Here is a 15301-nt window from a genome sequence, read left to right as displayed (position 1 = left end):
AACACAGTGCAATATGTGAGCATTGCCACCCTAGGACAGGAAGTGTGCTACTGGCTGGATCACCTGGTGAAAATAGAGTAAAAAAAACACCCTGAAAAAAAAAATCAGCCACCACATCTGGTACTGGTAAGCTACAATACACTACATTATTATTATTATATTATTATACAGGATTTATATAGCGCCAACAGTTTGTGCAGCGCTTTACAATATAGGGAAGACATTACAATCACAATACAAATCAAGACAAGATGGTAAGGAGGGCCCTGCACCTGAGGGCTTACAATCTAAAAGGGAGGGGCCAGTGATACATGAGGAGGGAGCTGTGTGGGGAAGAATTGTTTGAGAACGTGATGGTTGAGTGGTTAGGTTGAGGTGGGATAGGCTTCCCTGAAGAGATGAGTCTTAAGGGATCCCCTAAAGGCAGTCAAGGTGGGTGACAGACGGGTTGGGGTAAAGAATTCCAGAGGATGGGAGAGACTCTAGAGAAGTCCTGGAGGCGAGCATGGGAGGAGTTGACAAGGGAGCTGGAGAGCAGGAGGTCTTGGGATGAGCGTAGGGGACGGTTAGGGTGATACTTTGAGACCAGGTTTGAGATATATCCGGGGGCAGAGTTGTGGATGGCTTTATAACTGATTGTTAATATTTTGAATTTGATCCTTTGGGGCGAGTGGAAGCCAGTGTAGTGATTGACGGAACGGGGTGGAGGATGGAAGCCAGTGGAGGGATCGGCAGAGGGGGGCAGAGGATAGAAGCCAGTGCAGGGATTGGCAGAGGGGGGTTGCAGACACTGAGCGGTTGGTTAGGTGAATGAGTCTGGCAGCAGCATTCATGGTAGACTGAAGGGGGGAGGAGACTGTGTAGTGGAAGGCCAATGAGGAGGGAGTTGCAATAGTCAAGACGAGAGATAACAAGGGAGTGTATGAGTAATTTTCCGGTGTACAGAGGGGGAGAGTTGTGGAGCAGAGAGATTTGAGTGTCATCGGCATAGAGATGGTATTGGAAGCCATGTGAGTTTATTAACTGACCAAGGGAGGAAGTGTTGGTCCTTGGGTTTAGACACGCTCCAGCTGAGTGCCATCATGCAGGGCCGGCCTTAGGCCTTTAGGCGCCCTGTGCGAGAAAGCTTTACAGCGCCCCATAGTGACCACACCCCTCAATGGCCACACACCCAGTAACCACACCCATTTTTCGCAATATCAGCACCATTTAAAGACTCCTATTTTGTTAAGCCGCAAAGAAACATATTAAAAAGTATGATAACAATAAAACTTTTATTCAAAGGTATTAAACTTGCCGGCACAATAGAAGTATTCTTATCAAATAAAACAACAGAAGGCAAACAATAAATGTTAAACTAAAATAGAGTCTATAAAAATAAAGTGTCGGGTTAACATGCCAACCCTTTCTTCAAGTAAGTGCATCGAGAAAAGTAAAAATAGAAAACAGAACACAAAACCCAGACTACATGTAAAATTCACGAATTACTATTTGTCCGAATATACATGTAGGCAGCCATTGCTGACCTCTGTTTATCTAAAAACTAGTTGCCTGTATTCAGGCACATAATATTTTGTTTGAGAATGTGCGGCGGCCATGTTGGCCACCGGCGTGTTCTGTGAATATGTGCCACCATCTTGGAGGCAGGGAGCATGACGTTACATGATGCCATGCATGCGTGGCATCAGGTGACGTCACACGCCGATATTGGCCCCACCATCTTGGTGTATACCTAGATATACACCAGGATGGCGGCGCCCAGCACGTACGGAGTTATATGACGTAATGCGCTGTCCTCAGTTATTTACAAACACTGGAGTGATCAGACGATCGCTCCAGTGTTTGTCCTTCTCACACAGAGGACCAGTAAATATCATTGATATTTACCGATCCTCCGCTCGGCCACGCACAGAGCCGTTGTCATCCTGAAACTGACAGGATGACAGCGGCTCCGACCTCCTCCCCGCTCGGCCATCCTGACATGACAGCGTTCCCTCCTGCGCCCCCAGCCGCAGGCGAGGCAGCGCTGTCATGTCGGATGGCCAGTGGTGAGGAGGAGAGAAGCCGCCCCGAGGACAAGCTGTGTCGGCCGCCAGGCGCCTTTGTTGCCATGGCGCCCTGTGTGGCCGCACAGCTCGCACGCCCCTAAGGCCGGCCCTGCCATCATGTATCTGCCTCTAGAAGTCATGCCGGTGACTATCAGAGTCATATCTTGCAATGCCTAATGGGATTTGTAGTTGCATCACAGCTGAAAGGCCCACCCCTGCTCTAAAGGAAATTTTTACTGAGAGAAACATGAAGGCAGCCATTGCTGACCTCTGTTTATCTAAAAACTAGTGGCCTGGTTGTCTCTGGATTCAGTATTTTCGGAGTTGCTGATCTAGAATAAATATGTGTAAATGACATAAAAGTGAATGAAGAGCTCCTTATCTGTATCCCTGTTTCAGTTCAGTGACTTACAACCTACTGATGCTAGCGGCAGCCAGGTAACTTGCATTTCCATTAGGTGCACAGCAATGACAGCCTCCTTATTTCGCTCAGTGCAGGATTACTTTTATATATATTTAGGTGTTTCCATTATTTTGTCCACATCAGTTATCTGAAACATGAGCAGATCTTGCTGCAAATACTCAGATTATTCTATTTCATGTCCCAGTCTGGGAAGAATGTCGTTGCTTTGACCGATGAGAACAGTTTCTGTTTTAGATGCTGATAAATAAAACTGGTAGTGAAATATTCCTTACCGCTGCCTCTGGGGAGACACACTCCGGACAAAGCCTCCAATACGGAACTTTTCCCAGAACTCTGATCACCAATGACAGCGATCGCCGGCAACGCCAGGTCTTCCTCCACCCCCAGCGCCCGCAGTGAATCGATGAGATCGATATAAGGACGAATCTTATCTTCATATTGTTTATCCAGCAGATTATCTACCTGCAGCTCCAGGAATAAGATCATTTACAATTAATAAATAAATGCAAATACATGTTCATGCATGCAAACAGTAATATACTGTGTGTATGTACAGTATATATTTGGACGAGAAGGACGGGCTCGCAGTCTCCACTCTAATTCATCCCAAAGGTGTTCTATCGGGTTGAGGTCAGGACTCTGTGCAGGCCAGTCAAATTCCTCCCCCCCAAACTCACTCATCCATGTCTTTTTGGACCTTGCTTTTTGCACTGGTACGCAGTCATGTTGGAACAGGAAGGGGCCATCCCCAAACTGTTCTCATTAAAATTGGGAGCATGAAATTGTCCAATTTCCTTTCACTGGAACTAAGGTGCCAAGCCCAACCCCTGAAAAAAACCCCACACCATAATCCCCCCTCCACCAAACTTTACACTTGGCACAATGCAGTCAGGCAAGTACCATTCTCCTGGCAACCGCCCAACACACCCACAGAGAAGAGAAGTGCGATTTGTCACTCCAGAGAACACGTCTCCACTTCTCTAGAGTCCAGTGGCGGCGTGCTTTACACCACGGCATCCCACGCTTTGCATTGCACTTGGTGATGTAAGGGTTGGATGCAGCTGCTCGGCCATGGAAACCCATTCCATGAAGCTCTCTACGCACTGTTGTTGTGCCAATCTGAAGGCCACACGAAGTTTGGAGGTCTGTAGCTACTGACTCTGCAGACAGTTGGCGACTTCTGCGCACTTCAGCATGCGCTGACCCCGCTCTGTCATTTTACGTGGTCTACCACTTCGTGGCTGAGTTGCTGTTGTTCCCAGTTGCTTCCACTTTGTTATAATACCAGTAACAGGTTACCGTGGAATAGTTAGTAGCAAGGAAATTTCACGGAACACCCGAATCCAATGATTTGAAGGATGTCCCAATACTTTTGGCAATATAGTGTATATATATATATATATACAAACACATACATACTATTTCACAATATCTGAAGTCTAAGATTCCCATTCTTCTGGATCTATTTATTTTCCAAGTCTCTACCCTGCTTCCTGAATCACAACTGGACCCTGAAGCTACCTACACACCTCCTCCATTCGCTCCTAGTGCCTGAAATATGACATTGTTTCATCTGACTAGAGCAGATATGGATTATTAATTTCAGTAGCTTGTTGAACTGGAATTTCAGCTTGGGGGTGCCAGGAATCATGGTCCTCTAAAGCGGAGGAAAGATAGCATAGCATAAAAATATGTTTAGAACTTTGTATGATGACTTACCGGTCTTTCTGCAGGCTGTTGCTGTGCATGAACCTAAAAATTGAACATGATGATCAGTATTACATAATATACAATAATATGGTGATACATATTGTAGAGGACTAAAGGGTTTAAAAAACAACTTCACTTTTGGTATGGTGATCCTTTGAATTTTTCCCCACCCCCCTAAATGACAGCCATCTACCCAAATATCTACCTTTAGCCCAACTCCTTTGTAGCCCTGCCTGGTGCCATACAGCCATTGCAGAAAGAGGTCGCGGCTGCGCCATTCCTCTACTGTACATGTCTGCTGCTCGCTCCATTCATTTCATATGGTCTGTACTCATTGCAGGCCCCAGCCATCCAGAGGAGTATGTCCCCGGACATAGAAATGTATGGGACAAGCGGCATTTGTATTTCCAGCATATGCCACAGATGCTCGATTGGATTGAGATCTGGAGAATTTGTAGGTCTAGCCAACACCTTGAAATTGCTGTGTTCCTCAAACTAGTGCAGAGCTCTGTATAATCAGTATCTAGACTGGTTACAGTCCAGGTATCTCTAAATTGAATAGCGACATTTTAGAGGGCGCTACACATTCTTGAACAATTTGTGCAGTGTGGCAGGGCATATTATCCTGCTGAAAGAGTCCACTGCCATCAGGGAATAGCGTTTCTATGAAGGGGTGTATTTGGTCCCCAACAATGTTTAGTTAGGTGATAGGTGTCAATGTAACATCCACAATAATTGCAGGACCCAAGGTTTCCCAGCATGCTTTGCCCAAAGCATCACACTGCCTCCACCAGCCATAGTGCATCCTGGTGCCATCTCTTCACCAGGTAAACAACACCACTTTTGGTCCATTCTGACCACTACAGACTGGAAACAGCCCACAACACACTTTTAATGCTTAGACTTGGGAAGACAGAACAATGACCTACGAAGGGGAGTAATTTGGACATGACCCTTCCTTTCAGCACTGTCGCGGTGTTCTGAGATAAGGTTCTATTTTCCGGGTATCCTTTTAGAAGCAACTAGTGAGAGTTGAAGGGTGTAAATGGTGGTATCAGCCAAGATGGGGCACCTGTATACAGTCAGCCAGCCATCTACCTCTATGCCTGATTGTCTGAGCTAGTATTATTCAGGGGAGCAAGAATGGATGTGGTGGGGGGTTGTGAATGTTTTTTCCCCCTAGATTTTATACATTTTAATAAAAGATAAATTGTTGACAATATTAACCTCCCTGGCGGTCTGATTATTGTATTTATTTTTTCCTTTTTTTTCCTATTTTTTTTAACTTTCAAATCTCCCGCCGGTTCCGCCCCCCCTGCGACGTGGATGCTCGCAAGGGACGGAAGACGGATGCTGGCATCGGCCGGAGGACACAGCGAGGATCGGGGTTACCGCTTTTGGTAATGCAAATTAACCCCAAGCCACACTCGGGATTACCGCCAGGGAGGTTAAATATTAATGGATCAGTACTAAATTGATAGGATGATAGCATAGGCACCAGCAGTCTATTGCATTAGGGTGTGCACACAAAAGTACAAACGTGTCTGTGTGTGTGTGTGTGTGTATGGCTGCGCACTCCTATGGATGATTATTTATCTTAAACTCCCACCTCATGTGCCTGGGCTGATCCAATTTAATTTGCAATTGGCTAATATGCTGTCATAAAGCAAACACTATCCTCCTACCAAATGACCAAAATCAGTTCCCCGAGGTATTATACTCACCTCTCCAATGGCAATGGCCAATGTTTACTATCTTGCCTTCATCAAGGTGTTGCAACCAGAATTGACAGCATTCAACACTTTCAGGAGTTACCTGTGTTCCCTGCTGTGCACCGTGGTTTCATCCTCCAACCCCCTACATAACTAGTAGCGACGCAGGGGTCCACAGAATAGCGCAGTAAAGGATATTGTGTAAGAATATGGAGGTTAGTGGTAGAATCCACTAAGTGCTATGGGGGACTAAACTCCTTGAAGTGTTCGGCCCCGTGCAGACCTACGCGATCCGTGATCACGCGTCCTGGGATCATGCGTTCCTGCACAATGATTTCAATGGGGTGATATCCGCGCGGCAATCGCAGAAAAAGGGTACATTTACCTTTTTTTTGTCACACACGACTCGCAGCTGTTTTAGTGTGTCACGAAATCATGTTCAGAAGCACGGGCGGAAATAATGGCACCCTGCGATCGGTGCACACTTTGCGTTAGGCAGCATTGGTGGCCGGAGAGGAAAGTATTTATGAATGTAATACGAGCAAGGGGGTCACGTTATAAATTGATATGTTTGTTCTGTTGTTTCAAACTATTTTACAATATTCACATTGGTTTTGCTTAATGTCAGACATTACTGTACCTTTTGTTTTTTATGTCTCTGAGGGCTCATTAGGTCGGAGTGGTGGATGGATTGATGGATAGTGCGGAGGAAAACCCTTGTAATGGTACTTTCTGTTGCTGTCTGAAGATCAAAAAATAATAATGTTAACTCATGAAGGGGACAAAACTTAATAAAGCTTTGGTTTTTTTTTAAGGACAACTCTGCTCATATTTCAATTTTTAACGTTTAATTGAAAAGCCGGTTACAAATTATCAACGGCTGCTCACCATGCACAAACACCAGGGGGGCACACACAGTCAGATTATTGCCAAAAATATATTCCCTTACAAGACACTTTTTGAGGCTCAACCAAGAGCAATATGTAACCAAAAATATCAAAGCAACCCACAGGCCCTGATCAGGTTAAAATACTGGCTTAAGTGCGTATCTTAAAACTATTAAAAACATCTACACACCCCTAGAAGTCTGAATGTCCATGTGTTACTTATGCTCAGTGGTGTCACAAGGGGGGTGCGGCCCGTACCCGGTTGACACCATTTTGCTCGAGAGAGAGGAGGGGACCCGGCGGCATACCTTATCCCGCCGGGTGACGTCCCCACCTCTCTCTGCCGGCGTCCATCACCAAGATACGCGATGATGTCACCGCGGGGTGTCACCCGGTACCCGCACCGGGTGTCATTCCGCCTCGGGACGTCACCCGGTACCCGCACCGGGTGTCATCCCGCCCCGGGACGCCACTGCTTATGCTCCACTGTATACTAAATAGCACAATAACAGTATATCATTATGTGCATTGATTGTGAGTGTCCATATTGGAGACATACAACCATTACCAATCCCATCCAATGTAACGACGATGAGATACACCACTGATAAACAAACTCACAAATGCATACACTGCACACCCGTTGATCCGCTTATAAGCCTTGAGCGTAACTGCAACACACACAAAAACATATGCTGGGTAACGGTTGGATCACAGCCCAGATCATTATCCGCTAGGGAAAAAGTAAACAGTGTTCCACGTACAGCAACTTCTTTTTTATATAGCTATATCCTCATGTAGTTATGAACCATATGGACCTAAAACGTGCAGCTTGATATTCCTGCAGATAAAGTGCACCCAAATGCCTGTATAGTGTTTATGCACCATTTGAGAAGTGTTTCAGAAGTGTCTTATCTTGATTTTGTATAATATCGGAGGAATAGTTTACATAGCTATCTGCAACAGGCATTAGAAAAGCCTGTCTAGCTTTTGAGATATATACAATTAAACAGAAGCACAGGAAGAATTTGCAAACCTGGCCAGGATTTGAATCTGGAATCCCAGTGCAGCAAGGTCAGCTAGCCCCTGTGCTGCCCCTGTAGTGCTTTATGGAAGGAGTCACATGCCGCTGTTAATACATACCTTTCCAGGTGTCTTCAGTTAGGTCACATGATGCACCAGGTCTTCTCTGGCCCTAAAGGTGGCCATACACTGTACAACCATCGTCTTGCGATGGTTGTACAGGGATTAAAAAAACGTACGATCTGCCTATCTTGGACAGGCAGATCGCACTCTCGATCATCGCAAGCCCACCCCCCTGAGGGGCGGGCTTCCGATGACCGCAATGCTGAACGGGCAGTGTGCGCGTGCGCACACCGGCCCGTTCAGCATTTGTCTTCCGAGCACCGTTCTAACCAGCCGAGAATCGTACGATTCCCGGCTGGTTTTCGAACATGCTGGTTCGACGGAAGACGTGCGACCGTACAGTAGAAACGGTCGCACGTCTCCGTTCACACTGCTCGATTCTCATACGATCGCGGGATTTCCCGCGATTCTCGTACGAGAATCGAGCAGTGTATGGGCACCTTAAGTGGGTCTTTATGACATAAAGAGGGATATTATTCCATTGTCTGGATCACTGTATGTTCAATAATAGAATACCTATTAGGTTAATCTGTCATGACAGTGATCCTTGTCCTGCGCTGTTCCTGGCCCATTTTTGGCCCTTCTAGCGAAACCGGAACCCTCTAGCAATGCGCGGACATTTTGTTGGGAGAATGGGTCGTGGCTTATTCATATGTAAATAGCGCCACCCAGTCATATGTAAATATCACAGTTGAGACTATTTTCTTTGGGGGGCCACTAGCCCCTATCTTAATTTTGGTTGCCCCCGTCTGCCTGATATCTTATGCCCAGGTTTCCGCTGCCAAGAAAATCGGACACGGCATTCAAAACCCGGACTGTCCGGGTGAATCCTGGACAGGTGGCAACCCTACCCTGGCCCTCAGGACAGTGAGGGGAATTACTGGGATGGTTGTCACAAGAACAAATGTCCCCATGGGGAGATTTCTCATCATATCTTGTTCTGTTGACAACTGAAAAACATTGACTCTCAGACAAAAATTATTTAAAACTAAAAAAAGAAAAACTGGACTATACTAATGCAGGTACCACTTCAAAGGAGTGACAAGCTGCAATATGTTAAGTTTTTGGGTTTAGATATCAGAATAAATATAACTAATATCATGAAAAGAAGAGGACTCACCGATCGTAGGAGCTCAATGATCTGCGAACTGTCTTCCTCCACGTATTGGGTTACAACAGGTTTCTCCCCTTATGCTAATGAGATCATCAAATGTGAAACTGAAACTTAGACTTTCCCAACAATTGCACAGGGACTGCCAACATAGGTAATTAAAGTGACATTAAAGGAGAACTATGAGGTGAGTGATTTTCACATACCGTCGCTCGCTCACTTCTCGATCTATCCCTGCAGAGAGCCGTGACCGTAACTCACGGCTCCCTGCAGAGATTCCCCCTCTCACCTGTCCGATCCTCCAGCGCTGACTGGCGGAGCGCACGGGGTAGGGGGCGGGCACAGCTGGCTCTGCCTCTAGATAGGCAGAGCCAGCTGTCACTCACGCAGCTGGGTGGATCCAGACAGCATTGTCGAGATCCGTTCCGGCAGCGGCGTCTCAGTATAACGCAAGCTGTAGCTCGCGGTATACTGTGCTTTGATGACGGGAGGACGCTAGTTTGTGTTCTCCCGTGACCCTTAGGAGAACTATGGGAAAAGGCCCTGACCCCATAGTTCTCCTTTAAAGTAACATTTTCTTTTACCTCCCCCCAATGTTTGTGTCAGCACTTACCTTAAATGAGGTTTTTTAATCCGATCTTCCTCTTCTTTCCTGTCCTTTCCAGCCTTCTCTCCAGCGCTGCTGCGGGTCTCCGATCCAGCGCTCACTCCTCTGTCCTTGCTGGCACTTCCTGCCCCATGGAGTCTGCATGCGGGTGCACGCGTCCATAGACTTACCTTGCGTCTCTCCTCGTCTCTTGGCCGAAAATCCAGATTGCGCATGCGCCCGCCCCAAGACGCCCGAGCAGTTTCAGATTTTCGGACGGAAGCGCGCGGCGAAGACAGGGGTACGTTTAAAGCGCTTTTAAAGCGTTTTGTTTTTTAAAAAAACTTTTTGCATATATCTACTGCTTGCTAGCAGTAGATACATGCAAAACAAAGTGGACGGTTTAGAAACCCTTTAAGGCAGGGGTGCTACATGAGGTCTACCAACGTAAATAAACCCTCCCTCGCTCTCTCTCTCTCCTGGCTGTCTCTCCTTGCTCATCCTCCTGGCTGTCTTTCCTTGCTCTCTCTCTCCTGGCTGTCTTTCCTCGCTCTCTCTCTCCTGGCTGTCATTCCTCGTTTTCTCCCCTGGCTGTCTCTCCTTGCTCTCTCGCCTGGCTGTCCCTCCTCTCTCTCTTTCCTGGCTGTCTCTCGCGCTCTCTGGGAGAGAGCCAGGAGGGCTCACCTTGCTGTATTTTGCAACAGGCTGTGTAAACTAATATTCTTTGATGTAATACATAGCACATCAACCACCAGTATCCACCAGAAAGGTGTCAGGGAGCTCGGCTCAGCAGACTCAGGCTAATAGGTAATCATGTGTGCACAGCTAAATAAATATACCAAAATGGAATAAAGGGGCCACCATTCACACCATTCCTGATCTACCACCATCAGCTTTGAGAGCTACTGGTAGATCACAATCTACTTAATGGGCACCCCTGCTTTAAGGTGTAAGGCACTCCTGACTCCGTGGATAAAGAATGCATGCCATTCAGAAAGCCGCGGGAGCGCCACCTATCGGCCATGACTGAAACAGCAATACCTTTGACACCTGTGAATGCTGATTTTTTTTTTTTATTACTAGCCGTGCTTCCTCTTGAACTAAAGCGCTGTTCCTTATGTGTTTTCCCATAATATAATAGTATTTGTCGTCTCATTAATCATTTAACACTTATCACAGAAAATGAAGCAGAAAACTCCGCGCCACAGCGCCCAGCCTACCACAGCTAAGAAATTCTTCACCACCAACCATTAGAGGAGAGGCTGCCCTCCATAAGGCCAGTGGGAAGCATCCTCACATAACATGCAGAAACAAATAAAGAAGGCCGCGCCTTCTCCTCGCGTGATAACGTTTATTCAAATAAAATGTATTTGAAGCATAAGAAGCTACACGCATGTACAAGGCCAGATTTACTCTCTCTATGGCCCAATGCCAGGTTCCTCAATGCACCCCCCCCCCCCTGTAGGCAGGCTGCATACAAGTGATCCTGGCGATGTCGCTGCGATCACTTGTACAAAACAAGCAGCAGCTTCCCGGATGATGTACCCTCTGGATCCATTCAAATGCAAATGGGAACACAGCAAATGGGGCCGCCCGGTGACCGGACCTGCATTTCCTGGGCGTTTCACACCCCTGCCGCCCCTCTACTCCCTGCTGCCCTGAGGCTGGGCCTTGGTTGTTCTTGTGGGAAATCCGCCCTGCGCATGTAGACAATGGGAATGAGCGCTGTGATACACAACAGACCCAAGAAGGAACCAACATGACCCAAGTAAATGATCCAACGCTAATCTTTGATAAGAATACTTATATTGTGCTTACAAGTTTAATACCTTTGAATAAAAGTTTTATTGTTATCATACTTTTTAATCTGTTTCTTTGGGGCTTCACCAAATAGGAGTCTTTAAATGGTGCGGATATTGGAGAAATAGGTGTGGCCACTGAGGGGGGTGGTTACTTATAGGTGTGGTCATTGAGGGGCACTGTAAAGCTTTCTCGCACAGGGCACCTAAAGGCTTAAGGCGGGCCCTGTCGGTATAGATGAAATTGTATGTACATGGGTGGAAAATTGGAATGGATCCAGAGGGTAGTAATAATTAGTTCATTTTCTAAATGGGCAAAAGCTGCGACTGGCCTGCCCCAGGGTTCGGTCCTGGGACCAATTCTGCTGACTTGCTTGTTCATAGACAATATAGAGATTGGAGTAAATAGGTCACTCTCTGTGTTTGCTGATGACACTTAGCTATGTAGGTTATAAAATTCTCAACAAGACATAAACTCGCTGCAACAAGACCTGAGGTGCGGGCTGCAACATCCCAGATCTCAAGGATAACTTGCCACAAACTTGTGGCAGGGTTAAATTGTAATTCTTGTTAACTTGCTGCGCACATTCCTGGTAAGTTGTAGACTTGCAGAACACTCGCAGCACAAGTTCTAGTTGACACTTTTTGAATTTGTAGCAAATTTGCTTGGCATGTCTACAGCAAGAGTCCTGTGGGTCTTAGCAAGAGCTCTGCAAGTGTACGGCACTTTTCCAAAGCACGTTGATCTGGAGACTTGCTGTAATTGTGCAACAAAATTTGTGAAGCTTGGCAAGTCTGCAATAGTTTTAAATTAATGTTATTAATATGACTGTTCCATTTCAATTTTTAGACATTCATATAAAGCAGCTAATAACTGCTCAGAGGGAAGAGAGTACTCTGGGTAGTGCTATATTTCACATGGCAAGTATTTCAGGGCATGCCCCTACCACTAGTTGTTTGAAGTTATGAAGCAACCTTTTCTGAGCTTGAACACCTACCAATAAATGTTCCTTTTTGAGCTTGTTGGGCATTATCGGTAAAAGGGCAGGTGGTCAAATGGCAGAGTCTGTACTGTCCACTAAAATTCTGCCATTTTGGTGGACTAACATGGGGCCTAAATACAAGAGTGGGGCTCTTAGTCCTGAATTAGGGCCACATGTATAGCCTGTGCCTAGGAACCAAGAGGCTGCACAGGGACTCATGGACTATTGCAAATACATTTCACCACCATGGTTACCTTAGAGACATTGCAGGCCAGTTTAGGTACACTTCAAGGCAATGATCTCTTGGATGCATATGTAAACACTCCCTCTAAAAGAAGAAAGAACTTTTAAATATTGCAATTTGGCAGACCTGTCCATCCTACCCTTTAAAAGTAAGTATATATATATTCTTTATTTATTATTGTCATGACCTCCAGTTTAGTGGGATCTTACATAAGATTCAGTGTACACAGACATGTGTCCTGCTTCTGTAGCCATGTCATTAAACACTCCTAGATGTTTCTCTTGGTAGGTTATGGCTCCACAAGATGGGAGCATTGGACCATAGTACAGTCAGCCTGGAATTGTATCCACTTTGTTGGGTAATGCAAATGGAACCCCCAATTAGGATTAACCTTGTATCCAGGTATGGATGTCTTTTAAAGGATTATTGCAGAAACAATAGGAACAGAGGTGGATGGAATGCCCAATAGCACTCAGATGTGAGGTTATCAGACATGACAGTTCCTGGATGGAGCTCAGACTTCTGTATGCAGCAAACAGACATCCAATACAACAGAGGTTCCTGTGTTTTCTTTGCACCAGGTCTTGACTGCAGCATCAGACGAGTGGAGTTTAAAGTGTTCCCCATGGTCCCTAGCGATATCTCTTCAGCTTCTGGATCAACATGGGTGAGGTTCCAGATTAGTGCAGGTTCAAGTGTGGCTCCAAAGACCCCAGTGAGAACCATCTAGCAGTAAGACCAGCATGGGTAAGGTCCATCCAAATCCAGGGTACATGGTGACCCTGGAGGACCAAGGCACTTAGGCCCGATCTCCAGCCCAGCACCTCAAACTTGGGCAACAGCCTGGTGGCAAAAGACCCTTCCAGGAACCTATGCGTTCCAGTGCATTCCAGACCAGAGAAAATGTGACAAGCAGTATTTTTTGTCGTCTGGTCCGGAACGGACTGCGCTGGTGTGAACAGAGCCCAGAAATACCACAGGGATACATTGGGATGTTTTTTTGGTCCGGGAACAAACTGTTCTAGTCTGGACATGATCTGGACATGGTGTGCACAAGCATTAACTATTAAGCTGGCCATACACCTATAAATGATCTGCAGTTTTTCTATGGTCAGATGGAAAAAGTGCAACAAATGCATCCTCCATCTACGCTAAACTGTGTGTATGGAGGAATCTCCCGCTGGGCCAAGCTTCAGTATCTTGCTAGTCGGCCCCACTGGCTCTCAAAACACCTGAACAATGCCTGCATCCAATCAGATTGTTCAGATAGTTTGAGAGCCAGCGGGGGTGACTAGCAAAATACTGAAGCTTGGCCCAGCGGGAGATTCCTCCATGCACACAGATTAGCGTAGAGGGGGAGTCTGTTGAACTTTTTCCATCTGACCATAGAAAATCTGCAGATAATCTATAGGGTGTATGGCCGGCTCTAGGCTTTTAGTTTAGTTAGCTTTGCTCGTTAAAATTGGCGTTTAAACAATTGAAGTTTAACCAGGGCGGTGGTAACTTATTCCAGTGCGGTGGTATAAATTAAATTTAGTTTAACAAACAAGTTATTGAACGTGCCATTTGCTAGCTGTGTTTTACTGCACTTGGAGCGGAAGCGCAAGGGAGACGGACGGATGCTGACACAGTCGAGCACAGTCAAATGAATTTATCCACAAAGTTTATCAAATTGTTTAGGCTAGGCCCCAAGAATATATCTATAGTGTGTTGATTGTAAACAGCTAGTCTTCAAGTTGTTATCTGAGGGGATTTATTCAGTAATTGATTATTACTAATTATTTATTTCAACACTCCCAAATTGTTAATATCGGTCGAGCATCGGGCAAGACCAAGGACGGAGGGCAGAACGAATCGGAAGGACGGACGGAGCCAGCATCAGACGGTTTCCTGACAGTATTAGACGAAGGAAGGACGAATAGACGGAAGGACGGGCGTAAGAATCAAGCAGAAGATCGTGCAGGAGGACCGGATCATAAAAGCAGGAACATAGAGCTGCCAGAACAGGTCGTATGAAAGAAAGGAGGGGGACCAGTAAATTTGTAGAAGTGTAATTGCAGTAGTGTTTTCAGAGATTCTAAAGGGGAGTTAGACTCAGTAATAGTAGTGGGGGGAGAGTGCCTTAAAGCTAATACAAAAGTAAATTTAAATTATCCCTAGAGCCGTAGTGAAAATAAAAAATAAAAAAATTAAATTACAAATAAATTAAATAAATAAAAAATCCCCAGGCTAAAGTACTAACTTTACATCAAAATTGTAACAATTTAAATTTATCCCGTAGAACTGGTATAATCAGTGGACCCAAATAAACAAACAAATAAATATATAAAACACAGAGTTCATCACAAAATATAGCCAAGTGGTTGACGGAACCCGGGATACAACAAAGACTTAGTCTACTTAATGCAAATAAAGCGTTGGGACCAGATAATCTGCACCCCAAGATACTTAAGGAACTAAGCCAGGTTATAACTAGACCATTATTCCTCATTTTTAAAGGACTCTCTAATGACTGGTAGAGTTCCGAGTGACTGGCAGAGGGCTACGGTAGTTCCAATATTTAAAAAGGGAGCAAGATGCCAACCTGGGAATTACCGACCAGTTAGTCTTACATCGGTAGTTTGTAAACTGTTAGAGGGAATGATTAAGGA

The sequence above is a fragment of the Nanorana parkeri genome, unplaced genomic scaffold (assembly GCF_000935625.1).
Source record: "Nanorana parkeri isolate BGI_ZX_2015 unplaced genomic scaffold, ASM93562v1 scaffold95, whole genome shotgun sequence".
Lineage (NCBI taxonomy): Eukaryota > Metazoa > Chordata > Amphibia > Anura > Dicroglossidae > Nanorana > Nanorana parkeri.
Note: the sequence above shows the minus strand (reverse complement) of the source record.